The following is a 23,164-nucleotide window of genomic DNA, read 5'->3' on the forward strand; positions in this document are numbered from 1 at the left end:
TTGAAATGTCCCTGTTGCACTCATTCCCTTTGAAGGGAGATGTCTTACCAATTTCAGGGATGTAAAAGAATATTGTATGCCACCTGCATCAATGAGAGGTAAGACTACACCTCTACGAAGTCCATATTCTTTCAGCCTTTCATTTCATATTGCTGTATACATCTGGAAAGGTGGAAAAGTATCCTATAGCCAGAGGCAGAGAAAGGAGTCTAGCGCAATTTCACAATTTTGCGCGTCATCTGATTGTGTGTGTGGGGGGAGGAGACAGGAATACAGTCGGTCACTAAATGAGATGTAGATTGTGATTTGTTCCACTTTGGGGTTGCTTCTTGTGTGTTACAATTCGACTACTAATGCTTTTGAAATTTCTATCAGGGATATTGGAAACAGAGGTACTGGCCCAATCATATGTATGACTATTTTTGTATGACAGCTTCCTATAATAAATGTAAGAAATTTATTTCATTTTCACCTATTCAATACAATTCAAAATGTTGACATTTGAGTTACAACATTATTAAAATGACAGTTGAGACATGTTTCGCCCTTTCCTATGGGGCATCATCAGTCGTATTATACCTCGAATCCTACCAGGTACCTGGTTGAAAATTGTTCTAAAATCCGCTGCGAAATTGAATACATTAAAAAGCTTACAAATCATGTTGTTGCCTATGTAACAAATTGATTAAAAATCTACTACACTAATGAATACATTGAACAAACTTCACCTTAAAAAGCCGTCATATAAGTAGAATTAACAATACTGATGGCCTGAAGCCATGGTCAATGCTCAATATTAATGAAAGTTTAAAAATATTATTACAAAATGGTGGAAGTGAGTATAAAACTATACAATGTTTATGAACGAAATGATGAGGAAAAGCATTCCAATACTGTGCCAATTTCCGTAATGTATGACCTTGGCATGTCGTACTTGATGTAGTCTATTAAAAAATAGCGAACAAGTTATACATTTTTTTTTTGTGTAGTTTGTGACTAGCCCAGAAAGACGTTGCATTCACATCACAGTTCAACCCGAGCACTTATGTTGAGCAAATCTATTGTAGACCAACCAGATGAGTTCGCCGAAATGTCATTAGACGATCCACCTCCGTTGAGCACACTCTGTATTAATGGTGTACCTAGCGCAGAAAGACAATGGTTTAATGTCGTAATTCAAATCGAACCTATGTTGAATAATGGAATTAATAACTTGATTGCTGAAGTGTCATTAATATCTTCTTCTTTTGACTACTGTTTTAATGTTGATAGTGTGCTTCTGTTGTTGGAGCATTCGGATGTTGGTTTATTAGTTGAAAGGCGCTGTCGAACTGTGGTAGGATTTAATCAACGTTAAGCTGTACAACGTATATAAGCTCTGAAAGGAAGGAGAAATCCATAATTAATTGAGTTGAAAGAATTTAGGAAAAGAGAGGAGGTTTTATGCTTAAGTTTTTAAGTCTGTGGTGTTAACGCTTACCTTTAGTGTTGTTGGGCTGTTACCTTGTTGCGTGAGAGGTTTTTGGAGTGCTGGCAGTCACTAACGTTCCGCTCCTCGCGTTGTACGTGTGTCGTTTTGGTGGAGGGGAGTGGACCTGAGAAGGCGGGGCTGTGGGCTTGTGCATAGGAGGGAGTTGTGTCCATTGGGAGGGGAAGAGGGGTGTGATTTGTTTATGCGCTTAGTGGGAGTGCTTATTGATATTGTGTTAAAAACTTCGAAGAAATTTTTGTCTTGAAGATTGTTTGCTACTTTTTAATAGACTACATCAGTACGACGTGCTAAGGTCATACATTACGGAAATTGGCACAGTATTGGAATGCTTTTCATCATCATTTTGTACATAAACATTGTATAGTTTTATCCTCATTTCCACCATTTTGTAATAATATTTTTAAACTTTCATTAATATTTAGCATCGACTATGGCTGCAGGCCATCAATATTGTTAATTCTACTTATATGACATTTTTAAGTGAAGTCTGTTCAATGTATTCATTAGTGTAGTAGATTTTTAATCAATTTGTTACATAGGTTGATTTGTAAGCTTTTCAATGTATTCAATTCCGCAGCAGATTTTAGAACAATTTTCAACCAGGTACCTGGTAGGATTTGAGGTTTGATCCGACTGATGATGCCCCATAGGAAATGGCAAATCATGTCTCAAGTCTAATTTTAATAATGTTGTAACTCAAATGTCAACATTTTGAATTGTATTGAATAGGTGGAAGTGGAATAAATTTCTTACATTTATTATAAGATATTTTCAGTACGGATTTCCAATGATTTTCATTACTTGTAATGACAGCTTCCTTTCGTACGATTTTCTGCTTTTTCAGTTCCGTCTGTAGAACTTTCAGTAATGTTTTGATTACGACATGACCTAGCCTTTCCTTTTTCAAATTCTGTTGAAGCAATTTGCCCTTCACAGAAGTAGGTTTCTACCAAGGTAATTTAGATTACCCTCATACTCACGTCATTATCATCAACCGTTTTACATCCATCATCAGGAGGTTTGATGCGCTGCTCCTCTCCAAATATCGGTTCTTCCTCCAAAACTTCCAATATTTCACTCATCGTCAAACTAGTAAGGGAATACAAATGTTTCGAGATAATAGGACTCCCTGTGCATAGCGTCCGATTTTCAGGACAGCTATATTTACAAGCCTCTGTCACATCAATAATAAGACATAATTGACATCTTTGTGTGTTGGTCGATTCATAGGAGTGTCAACAATATTATCCATTCCTAAGTTTACAATTATTGAAAATATTTATTAATTCATAAATAAAATTCTCGTCTGTTGCTCAATACTCTGTACTATCTTACCTCCATGCTCGCAATAAGTCTGATTCAACAATGAATGGTAAGAATGAAGTATTCTTGGTTCTTGTTTGCTACAGCTTTTCTGAAGCACAAGGAAGTATTGCAGGCTTAAAACCATGCATAAATATCACACATATTTTTTATAACGTTCGGTTCTTCGGATGCTATGCACTAATGGGTTCAACCAACTTCTGCATTTCCCATGTTTTATTTTGTGTTGATAATTCTGTAGTCACCCGATCAAAAATCCTGATCTTCCTGCCAACGTACTTTACTTATACAGACTACATCTAATTTTAGTCTATCCATTTCACGTTTTAGGTTCTCTAACCTACCACAACAATTCAAACTTCTAATATTCCAAGCTCGGACTCATATTATGTCAGTATTCATCTTCCTGTTCCTGATGATGGCACCCTCCCATGTAGTCCCATCCGGAATATTTTACCCAGGAGAAAGCCATCATCAGTACATCATTCATTCATACAGAGAGAGAGCTGCACGTCTTCGGGATTTAGTTAAGGCTGTAGTTCCCCATTGCATTCAACCATGTAGATGTTTCAACACATCTAAGCCATGTTAAATAAATATTATTACAAGGCCATATCAGTCAATCAGCCAGACTGCCGCCCTTGCAACTTCCAAAATGCTGCTACCTCCCTTTCGATGAACCGTTCATTTGTCTGGTCTCTTGACAGATTCCCACCTGATATGGTTGCTCCTATGGTTCGGCTATCTGCTTCATTGTGACACACAAGCCTCCCCACTATGGCAAGGGCACATAGGACCACTAATAACATAGATATTTTAGAAATAAATTTTAATTCCCCTAAACTACCAATTCACCCAGAAAAAATAAATTATTTATAGCCTAGACTCTAGTGCGTTATTCCCCGACTTCACATACCAATTTTCATTAAATTCTATTCAGCAATTTTCTCGTGATTTGTGTACATTCATACATACATGGAAAATTACAATTTGCATTTCATTCTTACTGTGGACACAATCGATATAGATATACCATTTTTTTTTAAATTCTGAGCAATGTACAGAAAAAAACTCTTGTATAGATATACAATATGCAATTTTGGACCAAGAAAACTAAATGACATGTTATAGACCCTCAGTTTTCCATTTTTGTTTTAAATTTAATTTCAAACTTTACCTTAATAACTTCTACTTAGAATAGCCTCTCGCCTTAAACTTAATTTCAACTTTATTTGATTTAATGATTTTATTTTTAATGTACAGAACTTTTTTATAATACAGTATATAACTGAACTATGTTAATGCGTAAGTTTTCAAACTATGCATTTAAGGCGAAACATGCCTTCTTAAATAGTATTAATGACTGGTTGGAAGAACATTATCCTTTATCTAAGATCTACACATGCCACAAAGCATCTATGCTTGCTCTTCCTTATTTGTACTTCTACAATCAGAGAAATAGTTCATAATCTATTACAGCAGAATATGGAAACCAGCTGCAGTGAACTGTGAACTTAAATCTGTTGAAGCATAAAGCCAGCTAAAATGGTTTGCCATCTAGGAACGAAACACCCAAACATAAAAAATAACCCCAGGGAATTTTCTTAATGTGAACTCTAAACAGTTCAGAAGCAACAGGTGAGCACTGAAGATATTAGTGATGCTAGTGAAAAAACTATTAAAGGATCATATCAGGTTTCAGTAAAAATCTCTAAGGAAGATAAGCAACACAGTGTTACTGAACAAATATTCCCTTCCTCTGCAACTGACCCAGATGCAAACATTGAAAACTCTCCCATTGTCAAATGACACATATGAAAGGCAATGTTCATTAACCAATAAAGCAAAAAATGAAAAGCAGCAAGTTTATTTCAATACAGCTTAATAAATTGAAACAGTTATTATTGAAAGGGCACATGTCCACTTTTTTGACAAATCGAGTTATGAACGACATCATATTCTTCTTACTGTGATGCACCGTTTGATGAAGAAAAGGCACAAGTATGTGCATTCTTCAGAGCGTGGCAGCAAAAACAAGTTTCCGATTATCAATGAAAGGGCATAGGCCTATGTCCCGACATGTGTCATATCAATAACAAGCACTGTTATTCTGTCATTCTTTGTGTGTTGCACACTATAAATTCCCATAATTCTGTTGTTTGTTTACAGTAGTTACAAAATGATTGTTGAAGCTGAACCAGTGTTTTGTGAAGAAAACTCTAACAGTGATATCATCAGGCCTAAACGTAAGAAAGGAATTGGAAACACCGAAAAATAAAGGAATATGAAAGAAACAAGTATACAAATTAAAAAGGACAGCATATTGTCTGGAAGGAAATGGGTTCCCCTTGCAGGTTAGTTCAGTGTCATAAAAGTGTGTTAATTAAGCTAGTTATCAATATTTTTTATTGTCACTTAGCAATATAGGCTCAATAATCTGTTTATTAAGCTGTCATGTGTTGCTAAAATGTGCTGCAATTTTATCATTAAAGATGCCGAAACAAATGTCCTACATCTGTGTCTCAGGACGAGAAGCTGGCTATGTTCACATATTTTTATAACGACTTCATTTCAAAGGACGAAGAAGATCTGTTTCTCCAAGTTCTGACTGATGTGAAACCAGTTGACCGAAGGCAGCCTCGTTTACAAAATGAAGCACACACAACGAAAGTGAGCGGGTTTAGGTACCATGTGTTTAATGTAATATAAAAATACCCGTTTGTAAGAAAGCCTTAGTAAATTTGCTCTCTGTGACCGAGAAGTCTTAGACGTATCACAGGTCGTCTTCTCCAGGGCAAGTAACCCAATGCTCAAAGGGGATTCATTCCTGCTTCTCATGCTTTACCAGGAGAAACAATAGACTTGATTAAAAATCACATAGAAAAATTTCCTTCATAAACAATCTCACTATGCTGGTTCTGACATTGTATATTGGGACTCCCGATTAAATGTGAAGGCAATGTTTGAATTGTTTGCAAACATGTACTCAGACTCCAAGGTAAAGTACAACTACCACTACAAGTATTTTAAGGAAAGATGTATGTTCGTCATGTGAGGAGCTAAATGTGAAAATAAAGAGCCCAGTATTGAACGACACTGCAAAACATGTGGCAGTGGCAGAAAAACTTGTTCATGTTAATATATCTAACAAGTTCTACAAAAACATGGGAGAGGTGGAAAAGATTTGTAAAGAAATGGAAATAGTGTATGCTATTGTGTTTGATTACATGCAAAATCTGCCACTAATGAGACACACATTCAAGTTACTGCATAGAACTAATGAAATGTATCTTGAGGACTTCAAACTACCTGAAAGTAAAGCATATTATGGAACAGTCCCAATAAATAAGATGACAGATATACGAGGACAAGAAACTTTTTTTTAAATGGTTATGGATGAACATGTTGTGCATCACTGATCTTTCAACAGAAAAAAGTAAACTGTATGTGTACCAGGAAGGGGTGACAAAGAAAGGACCTAATGAGGTGAGTTCTTTTATTATGGATTTCAGAGAAAAGAAGTTTCTGAACACTGTTACAGAGTTACACGTTTTCGTAGATGTGTTTTTAATAAGCTATAAATTTCATTTTTGTTCCATATTGAAGTGCAATACAATATATCAAATAAATGATATTACTAGGGCCCGGATTTATATGCACTAAAAACCTGAAAATATGCACTAAAAAGTTAGAATATATGCACGGAAAATAAGGAAATATGCTCTTAAAAACATGCAATTTTATTCACTTACCTATTTACAGGTATCATTTATTGCAAAAAGAAGCATCACAATAGGTAAATACTGTAGTAGTCTTTCAATGTATTCTGGAGACAAACTATGTCTATTGTCCGTCAAAATGAGTTTATAGGCTGAGAATGATCGTTCTACATCAACTGACGTCAATGGACAGTACTTATACATGGGCACCAACATTTCAGAGCATACATCTGGCAAGGATACCCTAGTTCCACTCAAGTATTGACAAATTAACTTAATCTTCTTCAGTTCTAGGTTCGAATTCAACACCTTTTATAACTTGCATTTAATCTTCTCTCCAATTTCGCCTGGAGTGGAATTCAATGAAGATGCAGCTTTCTCAACGAGATCAAGTGATTCATGGAGGGGAGTACCAGAAGATTCTAAGCTCTCGATGGCTTTTGGAAGTTTAGAAAAATGTACATGAATTAAATTCACATCTTGATAAACAGTAGCGGTTTCAAACACAACTTTTGCATCATGGACACACGCAATATGCTCATCTTCAAGTTTTGTAACCACTCCTTTCACTTCATTAAAATTTTCCTGATAAAATGATACTGCAGACAACCATGACCCCCACCTAGCCGGGACAGGTTCAGGTGGCAAAGGAACTTCAGGTAGACAATCTTTGTAGAACTGGACATGAGCTGGTGCTTTCAGAAACAGTTTCTTCCCACATCCAATTAAATTGTTAACAGCTGGAAACTGTGCGTGTATTTCTTCTGAAATGCGGTGTAATCCGTGTGCTAAACAGATTACATGTATAAGTTTTGGATAAAATACTTGGAGGGCCTTTGCTGCTTTCAGCATATTCGAAGCTGCATCTGTGAGCAGTACAAGCACTTTACAACAATTATTCTCAATTTCAGATGACCACAATAGTCGCAGAGAATCATTTACAAATCTTGCTATTGTGCTATGGTTGGTTTTCTCTAGTACTTTACAAGCAAGAAGATGCGGCTTACCGGGCTCGTCTGGATGTAATTTACCAACCACGAAATTTGCTATGTAACAGCCACATGAATCCGTTGTCTCATCCACCGATATCCAGGCACAGTTCTTTCCGATATCAGAACGGATCAATTCCATGGTAGATTCATATAGCGAAGGTTGGTAATTTTTCCTAAGAGTTGATTCATCTGGTATTTTTTGATTTACACAATATTTCTCAAGAAATGATCGCAGAACTGGATCGTTTAATTTATTCCATGGAATGTTGCTGCATACGAAAGCCCTATAAAGATCATTTGAAAATATATTAAGAATACAGGACTTGGGCTTTACCTGCGTAAGAAGTAGTTGTTGTGGTGGTGTGCTGTTATTCTCCTCCTTTGCTTTAATATGTGCAGTTGTTTTTGAATGCTTTTCAAGCTGAAATTTATTTTCACATTTCACTTCCTTCGAGCAAACTTGACAGTACAAGATGACACAATCTGCTGAATAATCCCTATTACCCGACACCTGCTGATTTAGCAAATATCTTCTGTTGCTCTTTCCCTTAGGCATTTTTAGAAACTAACACTTATAAAAAATGAGATGCAGGGCATTAAAATGGAACGTAACTAGTGAACTGAAGATACTTCTGTCCTGACCAAGTGCCCAACCCCCTGAGATTATTATCTGCTGTGGTAGAGAAAGGAATTCAGAGAAGTCCAGCCTGCCTACTCATACCTAAGCTATCTGTTGCCATTGTCAGTTGTGAAAGTAAAGTGCCGTTACACAGACAGTCGAAAATACCAACTGTTGAAGGATGCACATACAACAGGCAACTAGCTAGGGATGTACAAAACAGATTTATTTTAGCAGTTCTTGTAATTGTTCTTAAATTCAGACATTATGTACCGAAATATGCTGTTACGTCTAGAATATGCACAAACTCTCAAAATATGTCAATATATGCAATTGCATATGCATTTTTTTTAAATCCGGGCCCTAGATACTACATACGTCTTGGGACTTTTTTCGCTGCCACACTCTGAAGAATGCACATAGGCCTACTTGTGACTAATCCCAAGACTTCTTATTCTCAAATATGTGCGGGGGACAAAACTGCAATCGTACAGTTGCTAGATTTCTTTCTGCATGAAGTATCACAAGCAGATTCTGACAAATTTTTCCAGCACTTTCCAGTGAGGGGACATAGCTTTCTCCCCTGTGATAGGACTTTTGGAACAATTAAACATTTTCTCAGAAAGATGGACTAAGAGTCGTTAGGGTCATGAAATAGTGTTTGGTGACAACGAACAAAGCTATGCTTCGGCAATCCAGATAAGTACAACATTTTCCTCATTATGTTAATATGGTGATGGTTGAGTTCTTATAAAACCATCATTACTGTATTTGTTAATACTTGTTCATATTATCACCTAATTCTCTATCATTGATAAGTTTACTCAAGATAAACAATACATCTATATATATAAAATAGCTTGTCCTGACTGACTGACTGACTGACATCATCGCCGAGCCAAAACTACTGGACATAAAGAAATGAAATTTTGAGGATATATTCATATTACGATGTAGGTGCTCACTAAGAGAGGGTTTTTGGATATTCCGTCGCTAAGGGGATGAAAAAGGGGGTGAAATTTTAAAATGAGTGTATCTATATCTCAAAACTTTAAAAGTTTACAGATGTAAAAATTGGTATTTAGAATCTTCTTTAAAAATAAGGAAACACGTATTTTTTTGTTTTCAGAAAATCCCAATAGGAGGGGTGAAGAAAAGTGAAAAATTGGTTGAATGCCTTTAATCAGGATTCCGGTTCTTTTATCTCAGAAACTGAAGATATTACAGACCTGAAAATTGGTACTTTTTATCTCTTTTAAAAATAAAGAAACACGTATTTATTTGTTTTTGGAAAAACCAATTAATGGGAGGGTGAAAAGGGGGGGTGAAATTTTAAAATGAGTGCGTCTATATCTCAAAACTTTTAAAGTCTACAGATGTAGAAATTGGTATTTAGAATCTTCAATAAAAATTAAGATACACGTATTTTTTTGTTTTTGGAAAATCCCAATAGGAGGGGTGAAAAGGGATGAAAAAGTGGTTGAATGACTTTAATGAGGATACTTATATATCAGAAACTGAAGATATTACAGACCTGAAAATTGGTGTTTGGGGTCTCCTTTAAAAATAGAGAAACACGTATTTTTTATTGAAAAATCCAATTAAAGGGGGGGGGGTTAAAAAGGGGGAGAATTTTTAAAATGAGTGTATCTATATCTCAAAACTTTTAAAGTTTATAGATGTAAAAATTGGTGTTTAGAATCTCCTTTAAAAATAAAGAAACACGTACTTTTTTGTTTTCGGAAAATCCCAATAGGAAGGGTGGAAAAGGGTGAAAAAGTGGTTGAATGCCTTTAATGAGGCTACTTATATTTCAGAACCTGAAGATATTACAGACCTGAAAATTGGTGTTTGGGATCTCCTTTAAGAATAAAGAAACATATATTTATTGTTTTTGGAAAATCTAATTAATGGGGGAGGGCGTTGAAAAGGGGGGGAATTTTTAAAACGTGTGTATCTATATCTCAAAACTTTTATAAAGTTTATAAATGTAAAAATTGTTATTTAGAATCTCCTTTAAAAATAAAGCAACACGTATTTTTTTGTTTTCAGAAAATCCCAATAGGAAGGGTAGGAAAGGGTGAAAAAGGGGTTGAATGCTTTTAACGAGGCTACTTATATTCAGAACCTGAAGATATTACACACCAGAAAATTTGTATTTGGGATCTACTTTAAAAATAAAGAAACAGGTATTTTTTCGTTTTTGGAAAATCCAAATAATGGGGGGTGAAAAGGGGGGTGAATTTTTAAAATGAGTGTGTCTACATCTTAAAACTTTAAAAGTTTACAGATGTAAAGATTGGTATTTAGAATCTCCTTTAAAAGTAAAGGAACGTGAATCTTTTTGTTTTCCGTAAATCCCAATAGCAGGGGTGTAAAAGTGTGAATAATGGGTTGAATGCCTTTAATGAGGATACATATATCTCAGAAACTGAAGATATTACAGAACTGAAAATTTGTATATGGAATCTCCTTTAAAAATAAAGAAACACGCATTTTTTGTTTTTGGAAAATCCAATTAATGGCGGTTAAACAGGAGTGACAAATTGGGGTGAATTTTTTGAAAGACTATATCTACAGAATATCTGAGAAACGTAAAATGTTACAGACGTAAACAGTGTGCATTTGGAATCTCCTGTAAATGTAAAGAAACATAGGTGATTTGTTTTTGGAAACTCCGTTTGAGGGGAACTAAAAAGGGGTGAAATTTTAAAATGAGATCTTCTACAGTATCTCAAAAAACTCAACACGTTACAGAAGTAAAAATGGTATTTTTAAATCTCTATTAAAAATAAAGAAACATGTATTTTTAGTTTTCGGAAGTAACACTTGGGGTAGAGTTGTGGGGGAGGGGGGGTAAAAAGTGACTGAAAATGGTGTTGAATTATTTTAATTAGGCTATTGATATCTCAAAAATGAAGATGTTACAGACGTGACCATTGGTATTTGGATCTCCTTTAAAAATAAGGAAAAACGCGTTTTGGGGGAACCCATCTTGGGGGGCGGGAGTGAAAAGGAGTTGAATTTTCATGAGGACACATAAATCAAAAACTGAAGAAGTTAGAGTCGTGACAATTGGTATTTAGAATATCCTTTACTAATAAAGGAACGAGTATTTTTTGGCGGATAATTCACTTGGGGGGAGGGGGGAGGAGTGTGAAAGGAAGTGAAAGAAAATGAATTATTTTTATGGGGATACTTATATCTCAAAACTGAAGGTAATAGACGTGAACATTCGTGTTTGGAATCTCCTTTAAACATAAAAAGACACGCCTTCCTTTAATATATTTTTTTGGGGGGAGGGGTGTTAATGAACTTAACGGCGGTGGGGTCTAAAAAGAGGTGAGACCAATTGATTTTACTGTTCATAATGTATTTATAAGGAGCCTCCGTTGCTCAGGTGGCAGCGCGCCGGCCTCTCACAGCTGGGTTCCGTGGTTCAAATCTCGGTCACTCCATGTGACATTCGTGCTGGACAAAACAGAGGCGGGACAGGTTTTTCTCCGTTTACTCTGATTTTTCCTGTTATCATTCATTCCAGCAACACTGTCCAATATTTCATTTCATTTGTCATTCATCGATCATTGCCCCAGAGGAGTACTTCGGCAGCCAGCAAAATTCCTATTGTCGCCGCTAGATAGGGCTTTATTCATTCCATTCCTGACCCTGTCGAATGACTGGAAACAGGCTGTAGATTTTCGATGTACTTATTCTGATCATAAATCGATCATTTTTAATCTTTCCTGTGTTCGTTTTCAACAGCCATCTTTTCCTTCGGAGAACGTTCTTAGATTACAGTAGATTTTCCTGGCATATAAATAAAAATTTAAACACATTTGAAATAAACGATAGGAATGAGATTGACCGTGCAATTGTTCACCTCTATAATAAGGTCAACATTGACAATGGCAGCAGATGTAATTTACCGCCAAGTAGCGGTCTTGCATCTTGCGGTGGGGTCCAGAACATCTAATAAATAATAATAATAATAATAATAATAATAATAATAATAATAATAATAATAATAATGTTCTGGACCGTCTTCAAATATGCGGACCGCGCTGAAAACGGGTCCTGGGCGGGTAATGACTAAGAATGCAGTCCGGCCGCGGGTTCAGTACCGCCAAGGCAACCAAGACGACACCACGCCGGATCTCCTGAAGGATTTGATCCATATTAAAAATGTTTATAGGAAAAGATGGCAAAGATTTAGGGACCCAAGTGACTGGGTGGAATACCTGGACCTAGCCCGGGAAGTACGAAATCTACTGCAGGAAATAAAGATTGAAAAATGGGAGGAAACTTGCCGTAATCTATTAGCAAACGAGTCAGATCGCGAATTTTGACGGATTCTCGCAGAAAACGAGTCAGATCGCGAATGCCGGCGGATTATATATCTAAAACAATAGGCATTCAATTATAAATTTCAGTGTAATACCGTAGCGAAGCACGGGTATCTTGCTAGTATATATATATATATATATGCATGATTTAAGTGATTTGATAGAATTTGAGGATGCTCTTGTAGAACAAAACTGGTCATTCTTTATAAAATAGTGCCTATGTTCTGTAGGTATGTTTATAGTGTTATAATTTATATCAAAATTTGGTGTGTTTGACAGACTGGAAAGTTTTAATGTTTCACTGGACTAATAAGACACACATTCAAGTTACTGCATAAACCTAATGAAATGTATCTTAAGGACTTCAAATTATTTGAAAGTAAAGCAAATTATGGAACAGTCCCAATAAATAAGTTCAAGATGTCAGCAAAGTTATGCAGTATGTCCTTCCTGAATATCTTCAATTTTATGAAGACATTCTCCAATGGCTGACAGAAGAAAGAAACAATGAAGATGAATGAAAACTTCTGAGGAAGTGCTTAATGAAGAACATTCTTATGATTTTAATAAACTGCTTTATTTCAGAATCATTTACAGGAACCTAAATATTCATTTCAGTATGTTTCACTTACTGTTTATTATTAAAAGGGCACATGTCCATCATAAATATTATTATTTCACAATTAAGTTTTAGTGATGATACCATTAGTTTATGCATGTAAATGCACCTTTACATCTCTGTTAACGAATAAAAAATATGTGATTACAATACAAAGTACCATTTGCAAAATAAACAGTTTTTTGCTTCTCCGGTAAAATTGACAAAAGTGGACAAGTGACCTTTCAAAAATAACCAATATAATTATGTTTCATCAGATCGAAATTAGTCTTTCCATACGAGTTCCTGCCAGGCGTCATAATTTAAATCCTGTCGACCGGTTGCTGTGTACGTTGTGTATGAATATAACCTACCTGAGAATTTTCGAGCAGTCGTGCTGGTGCCATTTGAGTAAATGAAGTAAATGAAGAATGTGTGCTGAATGTCCGCACAGGATTGAGTCGGCACTTTGAGAAATAATTAAATAAGATTTTTGAAACAAACCTCTTTGTGAAAAACAAAACCTTACAAAATGTTATGCATTGAAGACTGTATGCATACTGTACATTAACAACTGTAACACTATAATGAACCTTTCTATTTTCACTCGATTACTTTTTTTTTTAACTAGAAAATTTCTTTAAATAGTACTTCATTCTAGAAAAATGCATGAGAAAACCATATTTAATCACAAAAGGAAATGCAAGATACCGTAAATTAAGACCCGTCACAGTACCTGCTTTTGATTTATGCGAGTAATCCTTCACCTTTTTATTTAAATCTAAGAATTTCATTTTTGTCCGTATTGAACTGAGAATGGAAGATAGGAAACTTAAAAGGGTCCACCTTTTCAATACAAAAATGTTATAGTTTATTTAAAACATATATTTACACTTGGAACTAGTTTCGACGCTGTTTGGCGTCATCTTCAGCCATCTCCTTCCACTCCTCCTCCCCTACCGCTCCTTCCCTCTCCCCTCCTAATCCAACAATGGCCGCTCCCCAGACCTAAACTATCCAACACGCTCTATTCCTCTTCATCTCGCGCCATAGCTTTACCGCCTTATGTCCCGCAATAAACATCATAGAAACCTGCCCCCACCCTACACGTAACGCTGCAACAATACACCACAAATACTGGCACAGTCAACCTCCAAACTCTCAGAAAACGTCTTCCTTAATACCAATTTTATATTCTTGTCGAGCTGAATACCGGACCTGCGAAGATTACAAGATTATTTTGTGCATCTACAGAATGGTGGTGTTAATGAAGCTATGTAATATAGAGAGAGACTTTCAAAAGGTGGTTAAATGAAGAAGTTATATCATGTTCAAGATCATGCTTTCACGTCTCTGCACAGTATTTAAAATACAATTTACCGTTGGTCTTTATAGCTATTGTTGAGAGTGAAGGAGAATTTCCTGTTGTGTATGTTTATCAGGAACTCAAGGGAGACTTCATTAGTTAGTCGGAACATAGAAAAAATGATGAAATCTTCTCAGAAGAACTCTTAAGGTTTCACCTTACTTTTTCCTGCCGGCTGGCTCTTCAGAAGTGTGTGCGCGTGCGTTTTGTATTCAGGAATCATTCAAGGCAAATATTTTCGCACTGCAAGATGTGTGGTTAAGGTTATTTTTAATATGTATAACTTTTGCTTTATCAATGATTCATTTTTTTCTATATTCGTCCCTGTTTTTATCTCCTCATAAGATGTGTACTGTTTAATGTAACACCTTGTTTAAAAAATTGGGTTAAATGAAGATGTTATATCATGTTCAAGATCATGCTTTCACGTCTCTGCACAATATTTAAAATGCAATTTACCGTTGGTCTTTATAGCTATTGTTGAGAGTGAAGGAGAATTTCCTGTTGTGTATGTTTATCAGGAACTCAAGGGAGACTTCATTAGTTAGTCGGAACATAGAAAAAATGATGAAATCTTCTCAGAAGAACTCTTAAGGTTTCACCTTACTTTTTCCTGCCGGCTGGCTCTTCAGAAGTGTGTGCGCGTGCGTTTTGTATTCAGGAATCATTCAAGGCAAATATTTTCGCACTGCAAGATGTGTGGTTAAGGTTATTTTTAATATGTATAACTTTTGCTTTATCAATGATTCATTTTTTTCTATATTCGTCCCTGTTTTTATCTCCTCGTAAGATGTGTACTGTTTAATGTAACACCTTGTTTAAAAAATTGGGTTAAATGAAGAAGTTATATCATGTTCAAGATCATGCTTTCACGTCTCTGCACAATATTTAAAATGCAATTTACCGTTGGTCTTTATAGCTATTGTTGAGAGTGAAGGAGAATTTCCTGTTGTGTATGTTTATCAGGAACTCAAGGGAGACTTCATTAGTTAGTCGGAACATAGAAAAAATGATGAAATCTTCTCAGAAGAACTCTTAAGGTTTCACCTTACTTTTTCCTGCCGGCTGGCTCTTCAGAAGTGTGTGCGCGTGCGTTTTGTATTCAGGAATCATTCAAGGCAAATATTTTCGCACTGCAAGATGTGTGGTTAAGGTTATTTTTAATATGTATAACTTTTGCTTTATCAACGATTCATTTTTTTCTATATTCGTCCCTGTTTTTATCTCCTCGTAAGATGTGTACTGTTTAATGTAACACCTTGTTTAAAAAATTGGGTTAAATGAAGAAGTTATATCATGTTCAAGATCATGCTTTCACGTCTCTGCACAATATTTAAAATGCAATTTACCGTTGGTCTTTATAGCTATTGTTGAGAGTGAAGGAGAATTTCCTGTTGTGTATGTTTATCAGGAACTCAAGGGAGACTTCATTAGTTAGTCGGAACATAGAAAAAATGATGAACTCTTCTCAGAAGAACTCTTAAGGTTTCACTTTACTTTTTCCTGCCTGCTGGCTCTTCAGAAATGTGTGCGCGTGCGTTTTATATTCAGGAATCATTCAAGGCGAATATTTTCGCACTGTAAGATGTGTGGTTAAGGTTATTTTTAATATTTATAACTTTTGCTTTCTCAATGATTCATTTGTTTCTACATTCGTCCCTGTTTTTATCTCCTCGTAAGATGTGTATTGTTTAATGTAACGCCTTGTGTAATATAAATGTCTACATGCTAGCCTATTTCCCACATTTTGGCTGAAGATGACGCCAAACAGCGTCGAAACTAGTTCCAAGTGTAAATATACGTTGTAAATAAACTATAACATTTTTGTATTGAAAAGGTGGACCCTTTTAAGTTTCCTATCTTCTAATACTTCACCTCTCGAATAAATCTTTTTGACATACGTCTTATGTCTGGGGGTCATCTGAAAATTTGATTTACAGAAGTGTGCGCTAGCAACCGTACAGGCTGTGGTGTAAGGTATGCATGGTCAAACACAGTTACTTAACAACTGTACAGGCTGTCTTATGGCTGGTGGTCACCTGATATTAGGAGCCACTGATGGACGGTCATGACCGAGACACATATTTATGACCATTTGATTTTCACTACAGGAAAAGTGGTTTCTTTTATTTACAATTTTCCAGAGAGAAGCACTTTTTTGTTCTTTCCTCGTGACTGCAATGGGCATATAGATCATTCATTTGTACCAACACAAAAATGAATAAACGTTTTTCCACGTAGTGCGTGTGTAATGTAGGCTTACTACAGTAAAAAGTCACTTAACAGCATTTTGCCTCCCCCCCCCCCCCTCTCTTCCTTTGCATACCAGTATTGCTAGTGCAGTAGTACAACTTCTGTCTTATCTCTGAGCTGGTTCCATTTTGCCATATGATACACACTTGGTGCATTCATACATAGATCATCATTATAGATCGTTATACATTACAGCGTTCAGTCTGCAAGCCTTTGTGAATTTACTAAATGTTGCCACGATCCTCTATTTGTAACTAGTGCTGTGGCCTCATTTAGTTCTATACCTCTTATCTTTAAATCATTAGAAACCGAGTCTAACCATCGTCGTCTTGGTCTCCCTCTACTTCCCTTACCCACCATAACAGAGTCCATTATTCTCCTAGGCAACCTATCCTCGTCCATTCGCCTCACATAACCCCAACACAATAGCCCATTTATGCGTATAGCTTCATCCATCAAGTTCACTTCTAACGTAGCCTTTATCTCCTCATTCTGAACACCCCCCCGGCCACTGTTCCCACCTGTTTGTACCAGCAATCATTCTCCCTATTTTCATGTCTGTTACTTCTAACTTATGAATGAGATATCCTGAGTCCACCCAGCTTTCACTCCCGTAAAGTAAAGTTGGCCTGAAAACAGACCGATGTAAAGATAGTTTAACCCGGGAGCTGACTTCCTTCTTACATAATACTGTTGATCACAACTGCGAGCTCACTGTATTAGCTTTACTGCACCTTGATTCAATCTCATTTACTATATTACCATCCTGGGGGAAAGCACACCCCAAATACTTGAAATTATCTACCTGTTCCAGCTTTGCATCACCAATCCGACATTCAATTCTGTTGAATTTCTTACCTACTGACATCAATATAGTCTTCGAAAGCCTAATTTTCATACCATACTCATTGCACCTATTTTCAAGTTCCAAGATATTAGACTGCAGGCTTTTGGAACAATCTGCAATTAAGATCAAAATCGTCAGCATAGGCCAGACTGCTTACGACATTTCCACCTAACTGAATCCCTGCCTGCCACTTTATACCATTCAGCAGATGATCCATGTAAACTACGAACAACAGAAATGAAAGATTACAGCCTTGTCTAATCCCTGCAAGTACCCTGAACCAAGAACTCATTCTACCATCAATTCTCACTGCAGCCCAATTGTCATCATAAATGCCTTTAATTGATTTTAATAATCCACCCTTGATCCCATAGTCCCCCAGTATGGTGAACATCTTTTCTCTCAGTAGCCTGTCATATGCTTTCTCTAGATCTATGAAACATAAACACAACTGTCTATTCCTCTCAAAGCATTTTTCAATTACCTCGTGTATACTGAAAATCTGATCCTGACAGCCCCTCTGTCGTCTGAAACCACACTGGTTTTCATCTAACTTCCTCTCAACGACTGATCGCACCCTCCCTTCCAAGATGCCAGAGAATACTTTGCCTGGTATACTAATCAATGAGATACCTCGATAGTTGTTGCAATCCTTCCTGTTGTTCCCTTGCTTATAGATAGGTGGAATTACTGCTTCTATGCAATCTGAATATACCTTACTTACACTCCATGCTAATCTTATTATTCTATGAAATCCTTTCATCCCCGCCTTCCCACTATACTTCACCATTTCAGGTCTAATTTCATCTATTGCTGCTGCTGCTTTATGACAACGGAGTTTATTTACCATCCTTCCCACTTCCTCAAGCCTAATTTCACCCCTATGAGCTTCGTTGTTTACAGCACCACCATAAAGATTTCCTTTTACGTTGAGAAGATTTTCAAAATATTCCCTCCACCTGTCCAGAGATTCCCTGGGATCTATTATGAGTTCACCTGAATTACCCAAAACACTGTTCATTTCCTTATTCCCTCCCTTCCTAAGATACTTTATTACTCTCCAGAAAGGTTTCCCTGCTGCTTGACCTAGCCTTTCCAAGTTATTACCAAAATCTTCCCATGACTTCTTTTGGATTCAACAACTATTTGTTTCGCTCTGTTTCTTTCATCTATGTACAATTCCCTGTCTGCATCAGCCCTTGTTTGGAGCCATTTCTGATAAGCCTTCTTTTTATTTTTACAAGCTGCTCTCACTTCATCATTCCACCAAGATGTTTGTTTTTTCCCATCTTTACACACAGTTGTTCCTAGGCATTCCCTTGCTGTTTCTACTACAGCATCCCTGTATGCCACCCATTCTCTTTCTATATCCTGAACCCGCCTACTGTCCACTGTTGGGAACTTGTCACTAATCCTATCCATGTACTTCCCTCTAACTTCCTCGTCCTGGAGATTTTCTTCCCTTATTCCTTTCCAGACAGATTTCACTTTCTCTATCCTAGGCCTAGAGACATTTAGTTCACTACAGATCAAATAGTGGTCTGCTTCATCGAAAAATCCGTGAAAAACCTGTACATTCCGAACAGACTTCCTGAATTTGAAGTCGGATAAGATATAGTCTATTACTGATCTGATACCCCTAGCCTCCCATGTGTAGTGGTGAATAGCCTAATGCTTGAAGAAGGTATTCGTAACTTCTAAATCACTAGTAGCACAGAAGTCAAGCAGACACTTCCCATTCCTATTGGCTTCCATATCCTCCCTACATTTACCAATCACCCTTTCGTGTCATTCAGTTCTATTTCCAACTCTCGCATTGAAATCGCCCATTAGCACTATCCTATCCTTGCTGTTGACCCTGACTACAATGTCATTCAATGCTTCATAAAACTTGTCACTTTCATCCTCATCTGCACCCTCACATGGTGAATACACTGTGACAATTCTCGCCCTAATTCCTCCAACTGCCAAATCTACCAATATCATTCGCTCGTTTACATGCCTAACAGAAACTATGTTGCGTGCAATAGTATTTCTGATGAACAGCCCTACCCCAGACTTTGCCCTTTCCTTTTCAACACCCGTCAAGTACACTTCATAATCTCCTATCTCTTCCTCATTATATTATTATTATTATTATTATTATTATTATATTACTTCCCCTTACCCGAATATCACTTACTCCTAGCACATCCAGATTCATCCTCTTTGCTGACTCAGCCAGTTCTACTTTCTTTCTTCCATAACCCCCATTAATATTGATAGCTCCCCATCGAATTTCATTTCGTTCGTGAAGTTTTTTCCAAGGCTGTGAAATGGGAGTGGGACTCCATTACTCCCATAGGTCCGAGGCTTGCTTAAAATGTTCTGAGCTTGGTACCCTACTTACACATAGTCGAAGTGAGGATCTTTCCTCTAACGAGTTAGGGACCACCGGTGGATTGTATAGCCCTAGCCACCCGAGCACAAGGAAGGCCATAACTTAGAATACGTCCGAGATGCCCACTCCCATTCCATAGCAGCTGTTATCCCGACTCTCAGGACCACTTTCTAGGCCACTCAACCGCTGCCGATGGTTCGCGAACTAGGGCGTGACTACAGTAACCCACACCATGAACCATTCTTAGAGCAAAAATGAAATAATACATACAACTCAACATTCAACATTTTAAAAAAGTGTTACGCATTAAATGTGAATTAAGTTTTAAACAGAACGTTTATACTCAGGAAGATATTGTATGTAATCAAATGTATGTATATTACAACTGTTGCTCAAGCTATCACAACTCCATAATCTACACAGACAGTTCCCAAATACCTGGTAATGATTCTGACCAGGTTTCATGTGCTTTCATTGTATGTGAAAACGACATTGAAATATTTTCAGCACAATACAAGCTCTCCTCATATTGTTCAATTTTTGAAGTTGAACTGTAGGCCATAAAATCAGCACTACAGTGGTGTAAAGATAACAATAAAAACGCAAAGCTGTACAGTGATTCACAGTCTGCACTTAATGCAATAAACAACAGGTACAATATGAACCAGATAGTTGCTGATATAAGGGCATTCACTCAACAAAGTATCCACATTAGTCTGTCCTGGGTTCATGGACACACAGGGTATACCGGAAATGAAAAGGCACATTTTGAACCAAAACAAGCTGCAAAATCTACATTGGAAGTTTTGTACAAAAAAGCTCCAATATGTTTCTTGAAGACTGAAAAATATACTACTTCTCAGTGGAATGATGTCTGGACCGCTACTTCGAAAGGATCCGTTACAAGAGAATTATTTTTTTCCTTAAATCCAGCAGCGACTCCAGTGTAAAAATCGTATATCGAACTTTGTGCTTACTCAGTTCCTATCTGGCCACTGCATCATCATCTATTTGACTGTCCTGTTTTTGGAAGAGCAAGATTTACTATAGAATGCCATTTAAACTCGTGCAATAATGAACTGGCTAAACCTCAGTACTCTAAATTTAAAAGACAGTGGCGGTGTTCTCATTTTCACACATTCATTCATCACATCTTCAGGAAGCTTTCATGATAATAGTCTACTCTGTGTGTGTAAATAATGTATATTTTGATTTGTTCATCTATAACCCTAATATATGTAAAAATAGGGTTCTTTTCTGTATGGGAAATTCAATAATAATAAATAATATTATTATTTAACTTTCAACGCAATTTTTAACAAAAATATTTCCTGTAATTATTATGAAAAATGTTTTCACTTTACAAAGGAAAAATTAAATGCATCCTCCTAGTTCAATACAAAACATAATTACATCATTAGATGGAGCAATAAAATTCAATATCTAATATTCTAGTATCTTGTAATGAAAGATATTGTTAAAAAAACCAGTCACTCCCCCACTAGAAAACCACTGACCTACCAGAATGCATAACAGGAGAATGATCTTCCTATAGAATGGGACAATACCCTAGTATAACATTCAAGAAAATAGCAATAGCAGTGTGTTTACTTTCCCTTTAGAGATCTGACATGGGTCTCCAATCAATCATCAATGATCTCCATTTACAGCTACCACCCAGGTGGTAGATTTCCTAGCAACTGTTTACCTAGTCTTTTCTTAAATGATTTCAAAGAACTTTGAAATTTATTGAACATAACATATCTTTGAAATTTATTGAACATAAGTTATCCCTTGATAAATGATTGTAATCCCTAATTCCTCTTCCTATAAGTTAATATTTGTCCACATGAATTGTTGATACATTGTCTGATATAGCCACACAGACACAAGGAAGAAGTTATAAAAACTTGTTTGGATGTTTCTGAAAGGTATCAAATCACGAGTCAAGGTCGGCTGCACGTATTTACAATTTGATATGTTCAAAAGCAGCCACATCATGTAAAAGAAAGCTAAATCACACCCAACCAGAAAGAGATTAGCCATTTGGAGAAAGTTTCAAACAGGATGATCTGAAATAAACCTTTTAAATTGTAGACGCACCCTTTGTCTTTAGTCACATTGTTAGAATTTTAAGAAGAGATGCTTATTTTATGTAAATGTTTTTGGCTTTTAGATAATTTTAAAATTTTATTTATATGACAAGTCTTCTATTTTTATTATAACTTATTTAGAGTAATGTATCTCAAATACTTCATTTCTTGTATTTTAATTATAACCTGTTTTGGCTATATTGTGAGAAGGTTAGCTATCAAGTGTGCATATTATTTGGTGGAAGGTTTTGTCGCTGATGAAAAGAATAAGTAAGATTCTCTAAAAATGTACAGCATTTTATTAATATAGATGAAACAACATTTTATAGTATTGACAAGGCAGACATAGAACTTTTCTAGTGTTTTTCGAGGCTGTATTACATACCACTTAATTGAGCAGCTCATCTCCTTACTCCCAAGTCTTCCCAGCCCAAAGTCTGCAACATTTTTGTAACCCTATCCTTTTCTCGAAAATCACTCGCAACAAATCGTGCAGCTCTCCTTTCAATCTTTTTCAGTTAGCGTATCAAGTAATCCTGGTGTGGGTCCCATACACTGGAACCTTGCTATAGTTGGGGGTCTTACCAGAGACTTACACATCCTCTCCTTTACATCCTTACTACAACACCTAAATACCCTCATAACCATATGAAGAGATCTGTAACCTTTATTTACAACCTTGTTAATGTTATTACCCCAATGAAGATCTTTCCTTTTAGGAACACCAAAGTACTTATAGTAGTCCTTGTGAGGTACTTTTGCCCCATCAACACAGTAATAAATGTGAGGGACTTTTCCTCCTGGTGAAACTTACAAGCTGACTTCTTACTCCAAATTTTAGCTGTCTTCAAGGCTAACACATGGGCCAGAAATCAAATGAGCTACACAGTGGCTATTCAAGAAAAGAAACTTGGTTCAAGTAACAATAACATCTTTCCTACGAATGAAAATCTGAGAAAAATTGTACGCTTCTACGTATCTTCACGAGCAATGGCGCAGATTTCACGATGAATATAATAAAAATGGAGTATGTTTTGTTTGGATAGTGTTTATGCAGAAGGTGGAAATCTAGATTATAACAACATGTTTGACAATTCAGACAGAAAATAAAAGTAGTAGTGTCATTTTGTGGCTACAAT

General features: G+C 36.3%; 1 protein-coding gene across 1 annotated transcript in view; it reads right to left on the minus strand.

The window, feature by feature from the left end:
* LOC136863482 (transcription initiation factor TFIID subunit 4) overlaps positions 1-23,164 on the minus strand; it is a 681,682-nt gene that overhangs the window by 636,278 nt on the left and 22,240 nt on the right. The window lies entirely within an intron of this gene.

Source organism: Anabrus simplex, chromosome 2, assembly GCF_040414725.1.
Source record: "Anabrus simplex isolate iqAnaSimp1 chromosome 2, ASM4041472v1, whole genome shotgun sequence".
NCBI classification, from domain to species: Eukaryota; Metazoa; Arthropoda; class Insecta; order Orthoptera; family Tettigoniidae; genus Anabrus; species Anabrus simplex.